Source organism: Notamacropus eugenii, chromosome 2, assembly GCF_028372415.1.
Source record: "Notamacropus eugenii isolate mMacEug1 chromosome 2, mMacEug1.pri_v2, whole genome shotgun sequence".
NCBI classification, from domain to species: domain Eukaryota; kingdom Metazoa; phylum Chordata; class Mammalia; order Diprotodontia; family Macropodidae; genus Notamacropus; species Notamacropus eugenii.
Window position 1 is genome coordinate 200,608,819 of NC_092873.1, and position 23,390 is coordinate 200,632,208.

Genomic DNA, 23,390 nt, shown 5'->3' on the forward strand with positions numbered 1-23,390 from the left:
CCAGACAGTCTTACTGGTAGGCTCAATATTAGTTCTTCCAAACATAAAAAAAAAAAAAAGAATCATTTAGTGCCTGAAGACACATTGGTGCTATAAAAACCAAGTCAACTTTTGGTAGTAATTTCTCCATAAGATATTCCCTCAGGCTACAAGAGGTTTATATGCCATGGTACACATCCAAAAATAAAAGCCACCACTACTTACTTCTCTCTTATCCAGTATTCACAGCAGAATAAGTTTAATTAATTATTTTTGAATGGTTTCTTAGGGTTATTATTTTAACTATAAAATATTAACCCTGATCCACTTTTGTGCTGCAGGCTTTCTCTTGACATTACATATCCATATATGACTGTGTTGTCCTTGCTACTGTTTTATGGTGCTGTCATTAGAATGTGGCCTCCTTGAGATCAGAAACTGTCTTTTATCTCTTTTTGTATCCCCAATGTCTGTATGCATAGAATGTGACACAAAATAGGTGCTTAATAAGATGCCCATTAATTTTACTGATTGATTTTATTGTTGGTAATGGTAATGCACTGGGGAAAGTCTAGTGTACTCTGTCTTCTATATTCCTTCTGAGGCCCGTTTTTTGTCAGGACTTCTGTTTCTGTCTTTGAAAATTACCCCCACATCTCCATTTTTGTATCTGTATTGGTTGAGACTGTCTAATGGACAAATGCCATGTGGGATATTTTTGGCAATCAATAAATGTTAAATAAAAATTATGAAAACTGAGTAGATGTCGGGCGTCTAAAGCTGGTCACAAACAACACATGGTTCCCAAAGAAACAGACAGTATGATTAACTGGTGCCTGGCGTGAAGCGCACCTCTACCAACTAAAATGATAAAAGCTGCTTCTTTCACTCTCAATATTCAAAATTAAGTATCCCCAACAGAACATGATCTGCTTTAAATCTGAATGGGTCTGTTCCTCCTCACTAATGTTTTCTGATAAATGCTCTGGTTTGGCTTTGACATTTATCTAACAGCAGGAGCTCATTATCCTGTGGCAACCCTGTGTTCAAAGACATGATTTCTTAATTGAATCCACATCTACAGTTAAAAAAAAAACAACAAATTGACACAAGCCCGTGTAAGTGACAATCTGCCTCTAACCCTCCTCTCCTAGAGCAGAAGAAACAGAGAAGTCTCTTGCTGAGAGTACATGTGGACTGTTCTTATATAAATTAGACTTGTAACGTTTGAAAGGACGGCAGAACAATCAGGCTGTTGCCATCTATTAAATGTACATAAATGTGGATAATTTGTATTTATTATTCTCTTAAAGAAAACATGTACATCTTTTCTAAAAAAATCTAGTAACTGTAGTGTTTGAGGGCAAGTGAAAGGAACCACATTTTACTTAAGGCTAAATAAGGGTTATTTGGAAAAAAAATTAAGAAGTTAGTTCCAAAAAGTATATCTGGGCAAACTGAGACTCCAAAGTAATATGCCCCAAATGATAGAGGAGAACTTCTTGACTATTTGGAAACTTGGCTTCCAGTTTCAGTCATGCTAAAGTCACTTTAACTTCCTGGACCTCAGTTTTCTCATTTCTAATGATAATAGCTAACATTTAGTTATTGTTCCAGGCTTGTGTAGGGAACTATGGTGTGAAAACTGCCTCTGCTGAAGCAGAACAGCCCCTTTCTATAACTTATTGTTTCAAGACAGCTGCCTGAGGGTTGTTGTTCAGTCATTTTAATCCTGTCTGACTCTTCATGACCCTATTTGGGGTTTTCTTGGAAAAAAATACTGGAGTAGTTTGCCATTTCCTTCTCCAACCCATTTTACAGATGAGGAAACTGAGGCAAGCAGGGTGACTTGCCCAGGGTCACACAGCTAGTAAGTTTCTGAGGCTACATTTGAACTCAGGAATATGAGTTCCTGACTCCAGGACCAGTGCTCTATCCACTGTACCACCTAGCTGCCTGCCCATGGCTGGGGTTACAAAAGAACTATAGGGCATCACAGAGCCAATATACGGCAAAGGCAGGACTTGAGTTCCAGTTTCTTTTCCTCCATGCCACATTACTTCTTGTCAAACACATTATATAGCATTTTAAAGTTTGCAAATTTTTTACATGCACCTTATCATTTGTGCCTCACAACAACCCTGTGAGGTAGATGCTGCAAAGCCTAGAATCCTTGTTTTATAGATGAAGAGACTAAGGGATCCGTAGTCACATAACCAGTAAGTATCAGAGGCCGTTCAACTAAGGTCCTTCAGACTCCAAATCCAGCACTTGTCTCACCATTCCCTTCTGTCTCTCTTGAGGGGAGAAAGGAGGAGTGTATTCTAAATAATCCCTAACATCCCTCGCCGCTTGAACTTTCAATAAGTCTATTACCTCATTTCAGTGTTATTATCAGTTCCCTAGCTCAAGAAACTCTAAATTAGCGTAAAATCAGACTATTTTCTGATGCAAACTATATACAGAGCTACAACTATAAAACAGCAATGCATATGGGAATGGTGCATAAATTAGCACATGTGTACCTGCATGGCGTCGTGTGACAGTCCTGCCAGAGCCAATCCACAAAGACTTACGGAGTTCCCACAACATACAGGCTTCCGCATTAGGCGCCATGGAAGGGACATAAAGAAAGCAAAGAGAGTTGTTTTGTTCTTAATATATTAGGTTTCTTGACTTTATCTTGAACTCAGCTCTGTTCTACAGCATTAAGGTATGGACCAAGATGATTTCAGGTGTCTATTCTGGCTGCATCCAAAGGCCCTGTGAGGACTATTGGTTGATTCCTGGGATACCCTTAAAGTTGAAACTCATCGACAGGCATCCCTTGAACAAACCACTTCTCTGGGCGACCACAAGGACAAAATTTGGACTGGATGTCTTGAGGCTTCTTTTGAACAAGTGCTATTCACTAGTTACATCAAGTGATCGTAATTACTCAATTGTTACTCTTTTACCCAGGAACCCTGAGGGTCTTCTCCTCCCAGCTTGATTTTTTTATTAAAGGGGCCATCCCTTGAGCAGCTACTTAAAGGAGCCTATTCAATGAATGGGTGTATCTCACTCAAAGTGAGAATGTGGTGAGACTTTAGCCCATCTCCAGTCATGGATGAATACCAGGTCATTGGACCCAGATGGATCAGGAGAGGAAAGTGAGGTTGATGACCTCGCACAGCCCTCCCTCACACAAAACAAAGTCAGCTGCAAGTCATGCCATCATTGTGATGTCATGGTCCTTTTTGAGAACAAAGGACAAACACCACCACAACAATTCTCTAGTTGCATAAAGTCACTTTAACTTCCTGGGCCTGAGTTTCCTCATTTCTAATGATAATAGCTGATATTTAGTTATTGTTCTAGACTTGTGTAGGGAACTATGGTATGAATACTGCCTTCATCGATGTAAAACAGCCCAGGTTTATCTGGTCTGAAGCCATACCCTCCAGAGGCCATTTGGTCATTGGGTAGAGAGACTTGTTCAGCGTCTTCATACATGGTAGCTTCTACTACAAATGCTATCTAGCTTTTTAGCTTCCTTTGTAATGGGGAAAATCACAAACAAACCAGCACTATCAGATCCTCAGGGTAGAACATACCCCATGGCCCATGCATAGAGTTGAACCCAACTCTCCTGACCACTTTGATGACTACTTTTTTGATTCAGAGCTGAAGGAATTAGAGCTTCGCGATTACAAAACAATCCTTTGGTTCTTGTGACAGCAACAGGGGGAGAAAGAGAAGTCAAAAGAGGATAGGCCACTGAGCCAAGAATTCCTGCTCAATAAACTTTAAAGGGATGGAAATTTTCCATTTTCCAACTCTATTCCCATTTGGTGAGAATACATAGACTTTGTGTGGTTCTCTTCTAGACCTGTGAGTTTGGGACAGGGGATTCTCTCCTCTGACCTACGGTGAGTGCTCATACATAGCAGCCAGAACATGGGTTTATCGGGGTGAACTTGAGTTCTCAAGGCCTCTGCCTTTCTCTTCTGCTATGTGGTTCTTTCTTTGAATTTAGATGACTAAACATCAATCCTGAGCAAAATATTTCCAGCCTTAGAAGCAACTACATAAGAAGGAGAGGTTGGGAATTCTTGAGCCTTTTAGGCAGAGCTCTATGGCAGCAGGAATTTCCTACAACTGCATGCTTTTAGGGTAAAATGACCACCTGTGGGAGCATAAACCCCACCCACACCTGACTGGACTATACAGAAGACATAGAACTTTAGGGGGTTGTGTGGACAATGAAGAGCTGAGGCTAAGGTGAATGGCTGTTTATCAGACTTGCAAAATGTTTTGTGCTTTGATGTTTTAAGTAACATCCTCTAGGAAGAGTATAATGGGAGATACTGGTTAATATTTCATGTTTTAAGTCTTGCCAAGGCACCTTATGAGTCTCTGTGCTTTAAGCATTTTTGTACAGAGAAAACTAATAGCTATTGTATAACTGATTTATGTTGCACATTGGGTACCTTTGTACTGCCTTTGGGAGTAACTCTAGACATGAAGTATACGTAAGCTTTAAGTGATTTTCTCTGGGGCTTTGTATGTAAGTTTGTAAGGAGCCAGAGAATGGGAGAAAGCCTGACTTTTCTCTTTAGTAGCCAGGCTTTCCTCAGTAATGAACCCAGGCAGCCTAGAGATGGGGGCTCAAGTAGTAGGAAAGAGCATCCTCAGGCCCCTACATCAGCAGTGGTCTGTTGTTATCTTGTTTTATAAATATCTCTCTTTTCTACATTATTTTTCTCCATGGTTGTAAATACTTGTCACTAGAATTTTCATCTTATTCTCTGCACTGGTTTTTAAAAAATTTCCCCACTAGGTCTTTTTCCTCATCATACTTGTCCACCTTCCCCCTTTTCAGTTCTCTTCCCACTTTATTCTTTTTTATGGTCATATTTCCTTAGCTGTTTTATGTGCTGCTATTTCCTGTGCCCAGTTCAGAACATCAGCTTCCTGTTGCTAGGAAACAGCTCCCCCACACACCCTCTTCCACTCTCAACCTGCACCTGGGCTGCTGTTACAGGCACAAGGGGGCTAACGCTGAGTGACAGTGATGTCTCCTCCTTATCCTGCTGCTATCAACACCCTTTCATTTTCATTTCCCTTCTAAGTTTCTGGCTTCTCCTTCCATCTAAGAATTTGTGCCAAGCGGTGACATTAACAAGAATGGAAAAGCCACTGGACTATATACAATTTATAAGGAGGATAAATTATTATCTCTGACAAAGAACTAACAAAAGCTTGGAAATATACATTTATACACATACATATATGAATATACATACACATATACACATATATGCATATATATAATATATAGCTAAAAACTATCATGTTTATTTATTCAGAGCATTTCCATGGACTCAAGAAATTCCTTCTCCCATTGTGGTTTCTTTAGTAATATGACTCTTGTAAGTTACTCTTACAGACTTTTTTTACTGACAGCCTTTAAAGAATCTACTAGTGATAAGATCCACTCAATGTGAAAACTAAAAAATTCTGAAGGTTCATAACAGAGCTCTGAAAATACTCATCCTTTCCAAGACATCATTCCTGATGTGATACACTGACTTTGCCAATTCATGTAATTAAGGGTGTACCAGGTCTTCCAGACATATTCTTAGTAGATTCCAAATTCTTCGGCAAGACTTTAATAGTGTGGTAGAGTGATTACTACATATGGTGGAAAACTGATGTACAATAACAGGTACCAAAACTCTGGAGAAACTTTCACAAACAAAACCTCTTTTACTCCTGAAATTCCACAAATAATTTATTTCTTGCCTAGGAATTTTGCATCTCTCTTTATACATTTATACAATGCCAGGTAAATCTGTCCTAATTAATCCTGCAAAGCCCAGGAACTATATCACTCTTCTTACTCAGCACTTTATGCAGATTTTTGTATTTTGTTAATTTATATTTGCTTATTTTTTATGAGTTATTAAATCTCCTCTCTCTCTCTGAGTCTCCCTCTCATTCTCTGACTCTCTCTCTCTCTCTCTCTCTCTGTATGTATGAGTGATGTCCTATCTCCTCTGCTGTGGTTGATCCTTGAAGGCAGGGACTGTTTCCTCCATTTCTAGCACTCTACAATGGACACAATTTTGCTGTCAGTATAGAACCAAGGCAGATAGGTGGCTCAGTGAATAGGACAATGGATCCAGAATCAGTCAGACCGGAATTAAAATCTCATCTCAATTAATTCCAGCTGTGTGATCCTAGGCAAATCACTTCATCTCTGCTTCAATTTCTTCATATGGAATATGATGACATATGAAGCAAGAGAAGGAAGATTTTTCTTTGTGTTAAATTCATAGCTACTCTGGAATTGGGCCTCTAGAGATTAATTATACATCTTTTTTCTCAGTGTCTTTTGTTCTTCAATCTCCTTACTCAACTCCTAACCAAATATGAGGCTTATTATACATCAGTTCTATTCCATATCATAGACATTTGTGTGTGTCACTTCCCACTCACTATGTCCAGTCATTCAACCTTTCTGGGCCTCAGTTTCCTCATCTATAAAATAAGGAAGTTGGATTAAATGGTTTCTAAAATCCTTTTTAGCTCTAAATATGTGATCCTGTTAGATTTTAAATTCTTTGGGGACAGATAATATTAGCATCCTACCCAGTACTTTCCACGTTGCTCTGACAATAATAAATGTTTTTTTAACTGAACTGAATGTCTTTTTTTATATTAATTTTATTTATTTTTAATGTTCTACAATCACTACCATATAACTTAGATTTTTTTCCCCCTACCTACCCCACACCTCCCCCCCTCCCTCCCCGAGACGCCATACAATTCTATATAGGATCTACACATACATTCCTATTAAATACATTTTCACTATAGTAATGCTGTGTAGAAGAACTAAAATGAATAGGAGAAATCATATAACAAACCAAAACATAATACGCACAAAAAAAAAAATGATCTGCTACATTCTGCGATTGACTTCCATAGTTCTTTCTCTGGATGTGGAGGGCATTTTGCTTTAGAAGACCATTGGGAATATTTTTTTCTTTTTTAAGTCCTTGTATTGCTATCAAGTTTCAGGTCTACCAGAAAAAACTCTCGCACACTGTGGTCGTTGCTGTGTGAACTGAATGTCTTGACGTCCATGAGCACCTAGAACTCCAGAGGTTATGGACTATCACACCCAGGTATGGCAGGCTGAAAAAAGTCAGCCATGATGCCCCAGTCTAAAATTAATTCCATTCTTTTATTAGCAATATCTGAAACTGTCCCAAACAACTATCTGATTTAGGATTGGAAATTCTTTGTAACACCTGTTTAACCCCTTATGGAGATCCCACGCCTTCCAAAACTCATTTCAGGAGCCTCCGATGAAAAAAAACAAGCAAGAAGTACACAGAGACTGGGGGAGGGGGAGGGAAGGAAATAATAACTCCCTGAATTCTCTCTGGATTGGGGTACAAATTAATCTGCCTGAAAACACAACTAACAAAAGAAGACAAGGTCATTATCATCCTCTGGGCTTACATACCTATCCTTATTATGTATGTGTTAGCAAAACACAGTCACACATACATATGCCTAACTATTGTGCTGAATTGTAGCCCCTATGGTCAAAGCTCCTTGAAGGTAGGAGCTGTTTATTCTATTTCTAGCACCCTAACAATGGAGATAATTTTGCTGTCATCATAGAACCAAGACAGCTAGGGCTTTCCTTTTATATGTCAATGAGCATTCTGAATCTCATTTTGGTGAGATAAACTACCTTAAAGTATGCTTAGAATGTAGGACCAGCATTGGAACTGGAAAACTGCTAAAGGTTATTTTTAGGGATCCTGTCCTCTGAGTTACTAGAGTTTGCCGGGAAGTTCAGAAATTTTTAATGTGATTTTTGTCTTTTACCTCAGCAGAGTCTCCACCATTTGAATGTACATTTGAATTTCCTCCAAGTATTACTAGTCAGTCCAGAGATGGAAAGGGTAATGCTAAATACACAATTCCCATCTGTGCATTCCCTTCAATTTCCTTTTAGCAAACCCAAGAAAAGTAATACCAACACAGAGCCCCACACCCACACTGGTTTCATGTTATATTAATGTCCTCTTTCACTTTATACATTTTGAAATATTAGCGGCTCCAGCAAATGATTTTTATTAGAGGTCCTGAAGGTAAGAATTGACAAATTCAGTCTTTGACCAATATTATTAGTCATAGTGAGCTTTAGGCTCCAGGGTCTCCTCTGAGTTTGCACTGCCAGGTTTAGAAAGTGTGGTACAGCTAGAACTCCAATCATAGAAACACAACTGAAAGGGACTTGAGAAGGTCATCTAATCTATTCTTCTGTCCCTGGAGGAAGGAGTGCAAACCTGTATTGTGAGGTGGCAATGAACGATCAGAAAGGTAATGACAATGAAATGAAGACCAAAATTCCAATGCCTCAAGTTAGTTCAAGTGTTAGCTTAGAGAACATTCAGGTTTTCCTTCTGAATCCAACTGCACTTAGAAAGTAGGAGAAACAGAACTAGACTGAGAGTCAAAGGAGCAGGGTTTGAATTCTGACTTTGCTGTCCACTTCCTATTTGACCTAGGACAAATTACTTAACCTTTTGGGGTCCCAGTTTCCTCATCTGCAAATGAGGTGATTGAACTAGAATTTAGAAATTAGATTATCTCTGAAATCCTGTCGTGCTCAAAATCCTATTAACTAACTTATCAGAACAACAAATTTTACATACTTCTGGTTCTGTGGTTCTCACTCTACTGTGCGGAACTATATTCTTTTATTTTCTGAACTATATTCTAAACTCCTGGGGGGATATTCACTGAAATCATCAGAGATTCACAGCTGGAAACATTCTACCTAGTGATATGGTTTCCTTATCTGTAAAATGGGGATAATAAAACCCTACAGTACCTATTTCATAGGGCTATTGTGAGTATGAAATGAGATCATGTATGTAATGTTTTATACACCATAAAACCATGTAAATGTCAGTTATTATAAGTTATCATTGTTATAAATGCAAGGGTAATAAAACTCACAGGTGCAGAGACTTTTCTAAATGCAGCATAACCAAAATATGAGCTTCAGAATTTTTAAAAGGGGGGGACCTTTTTCAAGGGCAAAATTCAAAAGAGATGAAAACATTGGGTTGTTAGGTTATATCTTTTCTATTTTTGAGCAAAAGAATTAAAACATTATAGAATACCATCTAATCAACCTCCTCATTGGAGAAACAGGTTTATAGTGAGGGGCACTTCATGTGGACTAATTAATAATTAACAGTTCAAAGTTACAAAATAATTTAGCAATAAAGGCAAGGTCATATATAAAATCCTCCTGGCTTCTAAAGTCCTTCATAACTTGGTTTTCCTACTTTTCCAGTCTTTTAACACCTTCTCCCCACCCTTCAGTGACAGTGGCCTACTAGCCCTTCCTCATACAGGTCACCCCAAATCCCAACTTTCTTTGGCTGACTCCCCATGCCTGCAACTTTCTCTCTTCTCCTCCCTACCTTCTCACTTCCTGCAAGTCTCAGCTAAAGTCTCACTTTTTAAAGAAGCCTTTTCCAGTTCTCAATCTTCATACCTTTCCACTCAGATAATCTTCAAATTGAAGATTTGGATAAATATACATACAGTGTGAGCTCCTTCAGAGCAGGGCCTAGTTTTTTGGTTTGGTTTGGTAGCGATGTGTCCCTAGTGCTTAGCAGAGTACCTGACAACAGTAGGTGATTAATAAAATGCTTGTTGTCTTTTTGACTTGATGTAAACCTATATTTCCTGACTCCAAAGTCAAGAATGTTTCTACTATTATTCCCAGCTCAATAACAGGGATCTTTCTAAGCATTCTCATTTCTGCTCCTTCCCCTTTTCTTCTGATATCCTTAAGTTATCCTAAGGGAAAAATAAACTAAACAAATTCCATTAAGAGATCCCTTGAAGGAGAGCCTGGACTCAGAAAAACTCAGACAATTCCCTTATGTTAAAGACACTTTCTGTCATGTCATGTCACTCCTATCCAAGATAGAAGATTCTTCCATTTAGCACTTGCACTCATTTTGGAATCAGAAAAGAGGTTTTAGTATTGCCTCGAAACTTACTATCTATATGTGACTTTAGGCAAGTCTCAACCTCTCTGGGTACCAGTTTTCTCCTCCCATAAATATGAGGGGGTTTGGATGAGACTATCTAAGTCTCCTTTCAGCTCTAAAGTCTATGACCACATTTCCTCTTCTATTATTTATCACAAAATAAAAGTCCAGTTCAACTGTTATACTAAACAATGCTAACCTCACTTTGGCTGTGTTCCTCTGCCTGAAGGAAAAGACCAGACTTCACTGATTGTTACAAACATAAAATCCCCCAATGAAGTGCCCGTCAATCTGGAAAAACTGAACATTATATATGGGGGAGGTGGGGGTTTGAGAAGAAAGCATTCCTTACTCAGGTCAAAATCCAAGATCGGGAAGTCAAGGGTGCTCTATTACAAGGGAATGTGCAAGGAAAAGTTGGCAGGAAGGGGCAGGCAATGCAGGCTCTTCTGGAAAATACTTAGACTTTACCCCCCAATTCACGGTCCCCAAGGGGGAACTTGGGGAAGGGCTGAGACCAAGCAGAGGGCACTGGGGCTTTGGGAGGGAGAAATAATGGGAATGTTCCCCGAGCCTTCGTGTTGCCTGGCTTCCCTCCCACATCACCAGCAAAACAACTGCTTAGCAACCCACGTTTTCCCACAACAGCTTCCCACCCATCGCGGTCTGCCCCCACTAGTTCCTCCTCCCGGCAGGCAGGTCCCGTTTTTGTACTACTGCTGCGGCGGTAAGCGCTGCAGAGCCAGGTCCAGCCTGGTCCCAGTGCCCCTTCTGCCCCTTCTGCCCCTCTCGGCCCCTCGGGGCACTCCAAGCACGCTGCGTGCTGGCTTCGGGACCAGCTAGACTGCTCTTTGCCCCTCCTCCATTTCCTCTTGTAAAGACAGGAAGCAAGAACTATAAGAAAGAACTCCATCCCCTCCTCCACTCCTCCCCACCCGCGGCAAAGTTCCAATAGCCTTAATTCCTTTATTCTGGGTGATCTCCTTAGGAAATCTTAGGAAAAGGTGCCCAGTGGAGCCCTGGGCACCATCCAGGGCAGCGCCCGGGGCTGAGCAGCCCCGAAGCCCCTCTGGGGACTTCTCTGGTTCCCCTCCCCCCTCACCTGTCTGTCGCCTCCAGGAGGACACAGGAATGCCCAGAGCCCCGCCCCCGCCCTGGCACCAGCAGTCAGTCTCCCGGACAGGTCTCTGGGCATCCTTCCCAGGTGGCAGAGAACATCTCCGTGAACTTCCCGAGCTCGCTCGGACCTGTAGGGGACCCCACTGCAGACACTGCAGTGGAGGTGGGGTAGGGGCGCTTTTCTTTTATCCTAGGGAGAAAAAAGTGAAATATTCCTAAGTTAAGAAACAAACTCACTTTTAATGGGCTTCTCGGGGCGCGCGCCGGCTCCACGTGATGGACAGGAAATGAGGGAGCTGGAAGCAGGTCTCGCAGGGTGGGCACCCACCACACCTCAGCACGCGGGCTCCGCTGGGCCCTCCGGGCACATGCCAGGCTGCCCAGCCCGGTCAGCGGGGTGCGGCGCGATGGGCAGCGCGCACCTGGAGGCCGGGGCTGGCCAAGAGAAAAACCTGGAGCGTGCTTGGCTCAAGCCCGGCCCCTGACCGCCGTGGCCGCCGGAGCCCAGCACAGGAAGGCTAGCTCTGTGGATCTCAGGTCAGTCGGCTGTCACCTCTAAGAGCTGAGTATCACACGGAAGGAGGCCCCCACAGGGCTTCCGAAGCCAGGAGGCTGCCAGTCCCCAGGGTGGGCGCAGCCAAAGAGAGCCAGTTCTCCATCACCGTGTGCTTTTTTATTGCTACCCGGAGTCTCAGTGGGGATGCCTCGGTGCTGGCTGCTGCACAACAGTGTGATAATCATAAAGATCTCCTATGCACCGGGAGCTGGGATAGACAAAAGCCCTAAACAAGAAAACTTGTGTAAAAAACATGAACAGAGCTCTTGGCTGAGAATCAGGACACGCTGAAGTTGTATCTGCAGTTGTGTGACCTTCTTCTCCCTTAACTTCTGAGAAACTCAGTTTCCTCCTCTGTAAAATGGATGTTTGGAGCTGGAAGTGAACCTTAGAGATCATTTAATCCAACTCTCTCATTTGACAGATGAGGAAACAGAAGCCCAGAGAGATGAAATGCTTTACCCAAGGGTACAGATCTAGTAAGTATGAGCCAAGACTCAAACCCAGCTCCTCTGGTTGTTACTAAAGGGCTTTATCATGGCTAATGATAGCCTTACTACTACTAATAATAATTGCAGTACCTAATTTAAAATGTTCATATTCATAGCATTATTAACAATAATAACTGACATTTGTATATCACGTTAAGGTGTTTTACATGCATGTCACCTGATCTTCCCAATATCTCTCTAATATAGGTGCTATCATTATCTCCATTTTTCAGATGAAGAAACTGAGGCTCAGAGAAGTGAATTGACTTGCCCTTGGTCCTATAACTAGTTAGGATCAGAGACAGGTTGTGTGGATCCAATGCATAGAAAGTGCTTGGTAATCATGAAGCACCATATAAATATGATGGATTACCGATAGTCACCAAATGCTCTCAATTGCACCTCCACAGTAGTTCTTGGTCTGTTCTCACCTCTGTTCCCACTGAAATTACCCAAGTACAGCTCATTACCAACTAGTCATGTCATTCCTACTGTGGAGTTTTGATTTTGATTTTGTGCTTAAGGGGATATCCAGCAACAATTTGAAGAATGGATGGGAGGAGGGAGAGAACCAGGATATCTTAGGATGCTGCAGCAGGTGGGAATGAGCTGTATCAGGGTCATTTCGGTGGGAATAGAGAGGAGCAAACAGTCCAAGAGCTATTGTAGAGGTAGAATCAACAGGATGGGTTTCCTCACTTAAGGTCACATGATCATACATAGCATCATAGATTTAGAGCTAGAAGGCACCTTTGAGACATTCTAGCCCAAATCCTTTATTTTAGATATGAAGAAACTGAAGCCCAATTAAATTAAATGACTTGTTCGGAGTCAGAGGGGTAGTAAATGACAAGTACATGATTTAAACTCAGGTCTTTTGACTTTGTACCCAGTACTCTTTCCATCACATCACAACGTTACACACTTACCTAGGTTTGTTGGTTTTGTTTTTTTTTAATGAAGCCTTCATGGAACCTCAGAGCAAAAATATGCCAGGATTCAGAATGTTATGTGGAGGAAGGAATAAATTTGGCAAGAAAGGTTAGAAGGAAAAGAAAAGCCCCTTTCTTTGGGGAAAGAAAGATCAGTCAGCAACCTTTCCTTTAATCATAAAATCCTGGACAATCATTATCAACGTTATACACAAATGGAAAAATACGCAACAGTCAATAAATATACATTAATCTAGAGTGTGGCATCCTCCTTCCTTCTTTCTTCCTCAGCAGGCCAGTTCAATGGTATGGAACCTGGCTCTTCCATTTACTACCTGTGTGATCATGGACAAGTCAAAATCTCCCTGGGCCTCAGTTTCCTTAACTATGAAAGAATGTCATTAGAGTAGCTGGCTTCTAAGACAGCTTTCAGCTCTAAATCTATGCTCCTGAAATTTTTGAAAGCATTAAATAGTTTTATTCTGACATGAAGTACCTACTTGCTGTTCTGTAAAATATCTTTCCCTTTAAGTTCCTAACTCTGGAAAACTGTTGTTTTGCTCAAGTTCCGGCTGACTCCCTCTAAACAAATATCTACAAGCAAAAGCATTGGACTGAGCGCTTCGGACCCCAAGGAAGAAAGGGGAGTTTTATCATTTTCCTGAAGCTGAAGATGAGTTCACACATTTTCTTCTGAAGCTAGATATTAACTAAACCTTTTTTTTTTTTTTGTAAACTTCCAGTGTCTGGTTGCAAAAGCCTGTCCTCCACCCCAGCTCCTCAACACATACACCCTTTTCCTGCATTTTCTTAATGGGAGAAGGAAAGCATTATGTGAGCATTTAGCCCTGATTCATCATCACTCTGTGCAACTTTCAGCACTCTTTAAGATTTTCACTTACATTCACATTTGCTTAAAAAAAAAAAAAAGACTTCTCCAAGGTTATGATGTTAGTTGGGTAACTGGATCTTAGATCTCTAAACAATTTTTCCTTTCCTTTGCCTCAGTCCTGCTTAGGGAAAAGTGCTTCTTAGAGCAAAAAGGCTGCAAGCAAGGAATTATAATAAAACCCCAGAATACAAAGATGCTAGTGTCTGTGTGCCAATGCCTGTGAGGAAAAGACAAAGGGAGGACAGAAAGATAAATGGAAAGGAAGGTTGTCTACAGTGTGATTGGAGGCCATTTATTATACTGCTTCCCCTGCCCCACCCTTGAACAGTGCCTGCATCAGACACTCATGGTTTATCCTTGAGGTGGGTCTGTGTCACAAGATCAACTCAGGGTGTGAAGACCCGAAGAAATCAGGGATAGAGGACAAAGCAGGGGGCTAGTGGCTGCCAAGATCAGTTACTGAAAGATAGGTCATGGACCTTCAGAGTCAGAGATAGTGAGCGGTGTCTGAAGTAGAAGCTGGATCAAATGCCAAACTCAGTTGATTTTCCGGCATGTGAGTATTTTATGCCTTGCTGGGGCTGGTCCAGTCCCCTAGCTCCCTTGAAATCCCCTCCAGCTGGAGAGTTCTGGCTTTCCCTGCCTGCATCGAAATGACTATTTCTAATCAGCGATGGACACCTACATTTGTATTTCCTTTCAAGATTTCAATTTGAGGCTCAGGTATCCTTGACCTCAGGCAAGAGGGACCAGGGACCAGCAAATAACCTACAACCTCCTTGCTGGGTTGCAACTGAATTGAAACCTCAGTACTTCTGGTTGCTTAGTGACAGTTACTACAATGCACTTCTAACCAAGCTCAGAACTGACAACCCTACAACCTTATCTCAAGGGAAGTGAAAGGGAGGCAGAAGAAGGATGCACATGTCTGACTCTCTACTCCTCATTCCAGTCAGTGGCAAGCAGCCAAGTAGTCCATTAGGTTAACTCTTTATCTGCCAGTCAAGGTCAAAATACATTCTGCTGACTAGTGCTTTAATGACCTTAAATTCTATTAGAAGCCATTTTTGTTTCAAAGCAGAAGAAAATTGAGGAATTGTTTAGCAAATATATTTAGTGTTCTTCTCAGATGAGGAGGAAAGTTTATGAAAATAAATACATCAAATCTATATCAGTTATAACTTCTATAAAGATATTAAATAGTACTTCAGGAAATGTTGGCAGAAACAAAGATTATATGACACTTGACAGCTCAGTCTAATGTCAGAGTAACTTTCCTGTCAGTTAACTGGTTGGATACACTATAAAGACAGGTGTCTTCTTAAGCACTATGCTTAGATAGCTCTGATAGCTACTGCCAGGTGAATGAAAATGGTACTTTAGCTTATGGTATATAGTTCTGAGGTTTGCTAATCCCTAAATATATTTAACTGGGGGAAATGAGATGAAACACACAACCAACCCTGTGTGTGTATGTGTGTGTTGATGTGGCTGCCTATGCATTCATACATTTTATAGATAAAGTTCTCTGATTCCATTGATTTAGTGGACTTCCAATGAGAAAACTCCCTCTACAAATGCAGTTTTCTAGCAATTCAACAACATGTAAAGGAAAATAAATCTTGAAAGGCTTAAGAATTCTGATCAATACAACTGCTACCATGATTCCAGGGGACAGATAATGAAACATGCTACCCATCTCCTGAATGGGATGTGATTGACTTAAGGGGCAGAATAAGACATGAATTTTTAGCTATAGTCAATGTGAAAATTTATTTAAAAGCATGTTGATTACCTTTTTTTTTTTTTTCCAATCAAGGAGAATTTACATCAGTTACTTGAGCTGCCATAGTGATAGTGCCATAATCCTTTATGCCACAGTCATGTGAGGCTACCTTGGGCTTTTTAATCCCTGGAGTTCTTAAAACTTTGCTTGCAGCTTACAGAAACTTTTTCTCAGTGGAGCCAATACCCTTTTTACCTTTTGAATACTTAAAACACAATTTGAACAAAACAGGAGAATATTTTAAAATATTATTATCCTCATGCAAAGAAAATTGCTTTTCCGTGAGAATCAAGATGCTCTTCTGAGTTATTAAGTTATTAAGGGAATTTGGACCCACCATGGGACAAAAGAGCTAGGAAATGGTTTTAAGGAATGGGTATTGGGACAAAGTTCTCTAAGGGGTCCTTAGAAGGAGCTGCAGAAGGAACGAATTGCAGTCAGGCAACAAGCGTTTATTGAGTGTGGCAGACACTATGCTAACAGCTGGGGATATAAATACAAACAAAAGAAAGATGCTCTCTCAGGGAGATTGCATTCTAAAGACTGAATATAAAAGGAAGCTTGTGGGGAAAGCTTGGAGAATTTAAAGGATCTTGACATAAAATTACATAAAAATCTAGACATAAAATTGCATAAAAATGCAAATGATGAACATCCAAACATTATATAACTAACTAACATTTGTGTATATATAGGAAGGGACTTTTGATATCCTTTTGTAAAACTCCCTCTTTTTTACATAGGGTCGGTGAGAGGGAGGGTTGCACTGCAGCATTTCTCATGAAGCCAGATATTAATAAAGAAATTTTGGCTCCATGAGGAGGAATACATGTGTACTCTTTCTCTCTCCGTCTTTCCCTTTCTCCTTCCCTCCCCACACTTCTCTCTGTCTCTTTGTCTCTCTCTACATATACAAAAAATATACGTATGTATATGTATATAACCAAAAAGCTATAAAGAACTATTTAGTACATACATTGTGAAATCTGACAAGAGTTTGGATTGATCAGGAAGACTTCAAGAATGGGAAATGAGTGTTTTTTTCTGATAAAGCTTTTCAAAGAGATGTGTTTTGAAGCTTTTGAAATGAAGGAAGAAGCCTGGATTATTAGAAAGGGGAAGGAAAAGAGGAAAGGAAAAGAGGAAAGGAATAGGCATTTCCATACTATCTACAATGTGCTATGCACTGTACTAAGCACTTTATAATAATTTGATTTTCATAATATCCCTTCAGGATATGTACCTTTATTATTTCCCAGGTCCATTAACTCCAAATCTAATGCTCCTTCCACTGGTCCTAGTATACAGTGGTTATCCTGGGTCATCTCCAGTCATGCTGATGAATATCTGGTCACTGGACTCAGATGGCTCTAGAAGAAAAGTGACATTGATGACCTTGCACAGCCCTCCCTCACTCAGAACAAAGTCAAGTGCAAGTCATGTCATCATTTCTCTGATGGCATGGTCTTCTTTGGCAAGAAGGACAAACCCACAACAGCAGTGATTAGGGGTGGACATGAGCTGAAACTGGTAATGAGGAGGACATAGTGATTTTGATTGACTGAAAGGAAAATCTCTGAATCTGTGATATGAGGTGAGGGAGAAGGAAAAAAGAGAAGTTAAAGATGGCTGAGCCTTCGGGCAGCAGAGTAGCCCCATGGATAACAATGGAAACATTCAGAGATGGTGAGGTTTTGTGGGAAGGACAGGGAAAGAAAATGAGCTGTTTCAGAAGCTTTTCTAGGTGGCAATTAAAACATACGTGAACTTAATGCCAGCCAGAAAACCAACTGACACTTTTACGTACAATCAGTTGAAAACTCCTGGTGGCATAAAAGGTTATGTAATCACTGGAACCAAAGTAAAAGAACTGAGCTTGAGTTCTAGCTTCTCTGCTTACTGACTGGATGACCTTGGGCAGGTAATTCCACCTCTCTGAGGCTGTTTCTCATCTACTCATTTGGATATTGTGAAACAATTGTTTTGTGCATCTCTTAGACCTCTAATTATGGATTATAGTTATTTGTGTATGTGTCATCTTCCTACTCCCATTAGATCATGAACTATGTAATAACAGGGACTATATTTTATTGATGACTGTAGCTTCCCTCAGTACCTAGCAGATTACTCTGCATAAAGTAAGTCTTTACAGTTAGGGTGGGAAACCTTCATCCTTTGATGAAATAGCTGAACTAGCTAAATCACAGAGAAACAGCTGAATGGTATAGAATGCTGGACCTGGAGTCAGGGAGGCTTGAATTCAAATCCAGCCTCAGCTACTCACTAGCTATATAATCTTGGGCAAGTCACAACCTCTGTCTGCCTCAGTTTTCTCATCTGTAAAATAGGACTAGCACCTACCTCCCAGGGTTATTATGAGGATAACATAAGATAATATTTGTAAAGTGTTATGAAAGCCTTAAAGCACTATATCAAGGCTGGTTATTGTTATTAGCTAGATTTATTGAAGAGCAAATGAGATAATGAATCGAATGTCCTACATAAATCTTAAAGGTCTAGAGATGACAGTTAGGTACTGCTGCTAGAATATTTACTAGCATACTTAAGAACACTGTGCTGTTTCTTCCAGCATGGTCTTTACATTTTCACTGTATTTGTGAAATGCCCGGAAAAGATCTATAAAGGAAATCTAGTTAATCACTGACCTACATCTCTCTTGGAAGAACATACCTGTTTCAATTATTAACAAAAGCGTCTTTTATTTCTCCCAGGCAGAAGAAAATAGCGGAGGAGCAAAATTTTGATGACATTGTTTAAAGGGCAAAATGTTCCATGCAGTATCTTCACTCCTGCCACCTGTCCTGCTTAACAGCTCTCCAAGCCAGGAGTCAAACCCCTTTCTGGCTGATAAATTAAAAATTTCTTTATCATCACTTAATTTTCTCAGGTCATCACTTTTTTTCTTTTGCTTTCTTTCTGATTATAATCTTTAGACATAATATGGTTTAAAAAGTAAGCCAAATTACCCCCCCAAACATTTGATTTAGGTTAATTTGTGTGTAGGATTCAGGTTGGATTCCTTCTATTAATTATTTTCTATTTATCCTATATGCAGCTTGTTTGTATATATTTGTTTGCATGTTGTCTACCCTGTTAGATTGTAAGCTACTTAGAGGGAAAGACTATCTTTTTCCTCTTTTTGTATCCCTGAAGCTTAACACAATGCCTGGCATGTATTGTGTGTATACTTAATGTTTACTGATTAATTAAGTGGGAAGATGTGTATATGGCAACTTAAAAACTTTAAAACACTTTAAGCTATCATTATTATTATTATTATTAGAAAAATCTAACTTAGGGAACATATTAAAAGAAAGAAATTGCTTACAGACTAAATAATATCAGTATAAATCTTTGGAAGATCGAATGTAATGAATAGATAAGAATGATTTGTAGTTAGTAGATCAAATGTTTGTCTCAAGAAAGTATTCCTAAAGGCCTGAGGCTGAGAATACTTTAAAAGTTTGTACTCTCGAATAGTTTAACTGTTTCCCCAAATTAGCTTAGTTACACTAAAATGTAAGCTTCAGCTTTTGTGAAGGTAACATTCCTAGAAAATAGCCTGAAAGTCAAAAACATAAATGTTGATACATTGAAGCTATGGCAAATAGGGTGTTGGATTCCTGTAACCACAAAAAACTATAATCTTTTGCTAGAGATTGCTGAAAATATACCCTTTTTCGATCATACAATTTTTTATAACAAAACATTCATTCTGATAATATACACTTTTCATAACACAGTGAAATAACCCATAATAACATAAATAACATGGTGAAATAACCCATAAAATGCAGTACACAAAATAAAATTGGTAACATGCAAAACATTTTTTCTTGCTAGTAATTCCTTACAATTTTGTGACTTTTTGTGCTAACATCTCAACTAAAAAAAACAAAAACATTCATTTCAGACAATATTCATTTTTCATAACGTGGGGATAATTACATCACAAATCTTGAATTCCAAAGGCAAACAATGAAAATTTGCAATAAATGCATAGGAATCTGTAGTGCCAACACATATTCATAGTTGAATATATGCCAGCACAATTCTGAATCATGAAATACAACAGGCTCTCCACATGGAAGACAAAACCAGAACTTTTATTCAGATACCAGAAAGCCAAATCCACTATATTAACAAAGAAATCTACTACACAGTAACAATGCAGAGGAAAACACCATCCCCAAACCTTCCCCACATTAGACTTTTCACAAACTAGCTCCCTTAAACAAAATCACAAACTCTCCCACTCATGCTAGCCAGCTGCCTGCTTTCTCTCTTCCCCTCAGTTTCAACTACTCTGATCAATTTTCTCTCACCTCTGCTCCAGCTCTGCCTCTTTCTGTTCCACCTGTTCAGCAAGCTTCTCCCCCCATAGACTCATATGACTCAGGCTTTCATGAAAAAAACAAAACAACACATAACAAAAGAGAAAATAGTTCACGTCATTCTGTGTTCCAACTCCACAGTTCTTTCTCCAGGTGTGGATGGCATTTTGCATCATGAGTCCTTTGGTAATGCTTTAGGTCCTTGCATTGTTGAGAAGGGCTAAATCTATCAAAATCAGTCCTTGAATGCTATGGCTGTTGCTGTGAATGATGTTCTCCTGGTTCTGCTCACTTCACTCAGCATCAGTTCATATAAGTCTTTTCAGGTTTTTCTGAAGTTCCCCTATTCATTATTTCTTATAGCATAGTATTATATTTATATACCACAATTTGTTCAGTCATTTCTCAATTAATAGACACCCCCTCAATTTCCAGTTCTTGACCACCACAAGAAGAGCTGCTATAAATATTTTTGTACATGTGGGTCTTTTCCCATTTCTATGATCTCTTTCAGAGACAGCCCTAGAAGCAGTATTGCTGGGTCAAAGGTTATGCACATTTTTATAGGCCTTTGGGCATAGTTCCAAATTGCTCTGCAGAATGGTTAGATCAGCTCACTGCTCCACCAACAATGAATTAACGTTCCAGCTCTCCCACATCTTCTCCAATTTTTATCATTTTTATGTTATGCCATGTTAGCCAGTCTGATAGGTATAATGTGGTACCTCAGAGTTGTTTTGATGTACATCGCTCTAATCAACAGTGATTTAGACCATTTTTTCATATGACTATAGATAGCTTTATGAATGATCATTTCTAAGCAAATGATTTCTAGTTCTCTATATAAAACTCTATTTTCTCATTGCCCACTGGATGTCATGTAGAAGTGTTGAAGTCAACACATTCAAAACAGAATTCATTATTCTTTTCCCCAAATTCTCTTCTCTTCTTATTTTTTCTCTTTGAGTTGAGGGCAGTGCCCTTAACGATGCTGCCTCATATTTTCCTAGAGCACTTTGTTCTAAAAAACCTTGCCTGTATGAGACTGACCTGTGTATGTGCTATTATCGCCCCTCAAAAGGATTTATTAATGTGCCAGGCTCAGTGTAAAGTGCTGAGTATACAAAGCAAAAGCAGAAAAAAAAAGTCCTTTCCCTCAAGGAGTTTATATTATTTAAAGGAACAGGCAACCCACTACGTGCATACAAGATATCTACAGTGTAAATGAGAAGTAATTCCATAGGGAGATTAGAAAATAGGAAGGAGCCAGGTTGGGAGAAACTTTCAATGCCAAATACAAGAGTTTCTATTTCATTGGGAGCCACGAGAGAAATTCCCCCTTGCAAGTTATAAGCTCTTCTAAGGGTAGAGATTATATTATTTTAAAAATTGTTGTATCCCTAGCACTTAGCACAGTTCCCTTATAATAGACGCTTAATATTATTGAATCAAATTTTCAGCAGCCAAAAGCCTCAGAAAACCATGCCATTGCCTGTGTTACTAATGTTTCACAGACTAGCTGGGTTAGGTGACTCAAAGCTAACAAGAACTCTTCTATCGATGTCATTTAACTCAAGTCCTTTTTAAATAACACAAGTTTTCTGTTCCCAGCAAAAACACTACATGCAGCGATTCCCTTTCTGTCATATGAAAGTTAGTAGGGAAAACATCTGCATAAAGATCAGGAAAGCTGATTGAGAAGATGAGAATCCTTACAAGAAAACATACGGTATTGGCTTGTAACCCACATACAGTATTGGCTTGTAACCCAAAACAGGGAATCCGGTTTCTTGGCTAAAATTTCAGTAACACAACTCCTCCTTGCTTTCCTAGGCCATCTCCCCTGTTCTGGTCTCTTTTTCCTCCCTTTGAAATCTTGACTCTAAAGCTAACTAGTCCAACTATACCCTGTTCTCTACTCTCAAGTCCCTCACCCCTTTACCCTATCATAGCTCATTTTTTTTGCAAAACACAGCCATGGATTACTTCTATCATCTGCCTACTCCTCCTTCTCCTTTGAAGCTGGAGGAAGTTGCACAAACACTGGCTGGACCTACTACAGATTTATGTTATCTAATCTCACCCTGGGTCCTCATAGCTACACAGTAATTCTTTTATTATTTCTACATCATGTGCTCCAAACTTTCTCTTCTCTCTTCAAATCACCTATAATATGATCTCCTTCTCAACAGAGGACCTTCCCTTATGCTTTGATGTAAGAACTGAGGCCATAAATCTGAACTTTCTCTTCTCATCATTTTATATCTAAAATCTCAACAACACTCTCCATTCCCTAACCCTTAGCTCTAACCCCAATCCTAACCCAATTTTTTAAGCTTTTCTTTTTTACTTCTGGTTTTGAACTATCCACCTTTGGATTTAGTGAAATCCATTAGCAGTTGTTTTAAAAAAAAATTAGAAAGATGACCAGTTTTTTCCAACAATTTTCTTCCAGGAATTTCATTCCTGATTAGTTGAGCACAGTGTGCTGGTCAAAACCCAATTTGCACTGCTCCCTCAAACTCTTCCTTTTCTCTGTTGGTTCTGGAGGTACTGCCATCTTGGAGGGCAGGCAGGGAAAGAGGTCCAATTCTTGCTCAAGTCAATCCCTTTATTTATGCCCTTGACCTTCATATGGTCCCTGGCTTAAAGTAGGTGCTTAATAAATTTTTATTGACTGACTATTCTTTCATGTCTCCCTCTGGAGCTTGCCTCCTTCAGTCATCTCTTTCTTTAATTCTCCATCCTGCTTTTCCTATGAGCACCTTCCCTGATGCTTACAAACATGTTCAGATCTCTTCTATTTTAAAGAATCTTCACTTGACCCTACTATTGCCTCAGGCCATCATTCTATGTCTCTTTTCTTTTTCATAGTCAAACTCCCAGGGGAAAAAAATGTCTACTCTTCCTACCTGCCAAGCCTAGAGGCCTGTATTGGGCTACCCGAGTCTTTCTTACCTCACCTCCCGAGGTCTTCGGCTGGCCACGCCGGATGCACATATGAGAGAAAGGACGTTCCAGAGTCAAACAGGGGTTGAGCTTTATTACAGGGTTTCGGTTACAAGTGCAGGGGCTCTTCTTTCTTAGGACGAAGAGGGGGAGATTTCCTAAGAAGGCTAAGCTTAAGGGAATGGAAGTAGAAGTACAAGCGGGGGAGAGAGGGGGAGGGGAGAGGGGAAAGAAAAGAAGCGGAGCCCT

At 39.9% G+C, this 23,390-nt stretch overlaps 1 long non-coding RNA gene across 1 annotated transcript; it reads left to right on the forward strand.

Annotated features, from left to right (window-relative positions):
* The first annotated feature begins 11,249 nt into the window (after nt 1-11,249).
* LOC140526712 (uncharacterized) lies at nt 11,250-18,736 on the forward strand. Its single transcript, XR_011974484.1, has 2 exons — nt 11,250-11,717; nt 18,570-18,736. It is a non-coding gene; the product is annotated as an uncharacterized lncRNA (long non-coding RNA).
* The last annotated feature ends 4,654 nt before the right edge of the window (nt 18,737-23,390 follow it).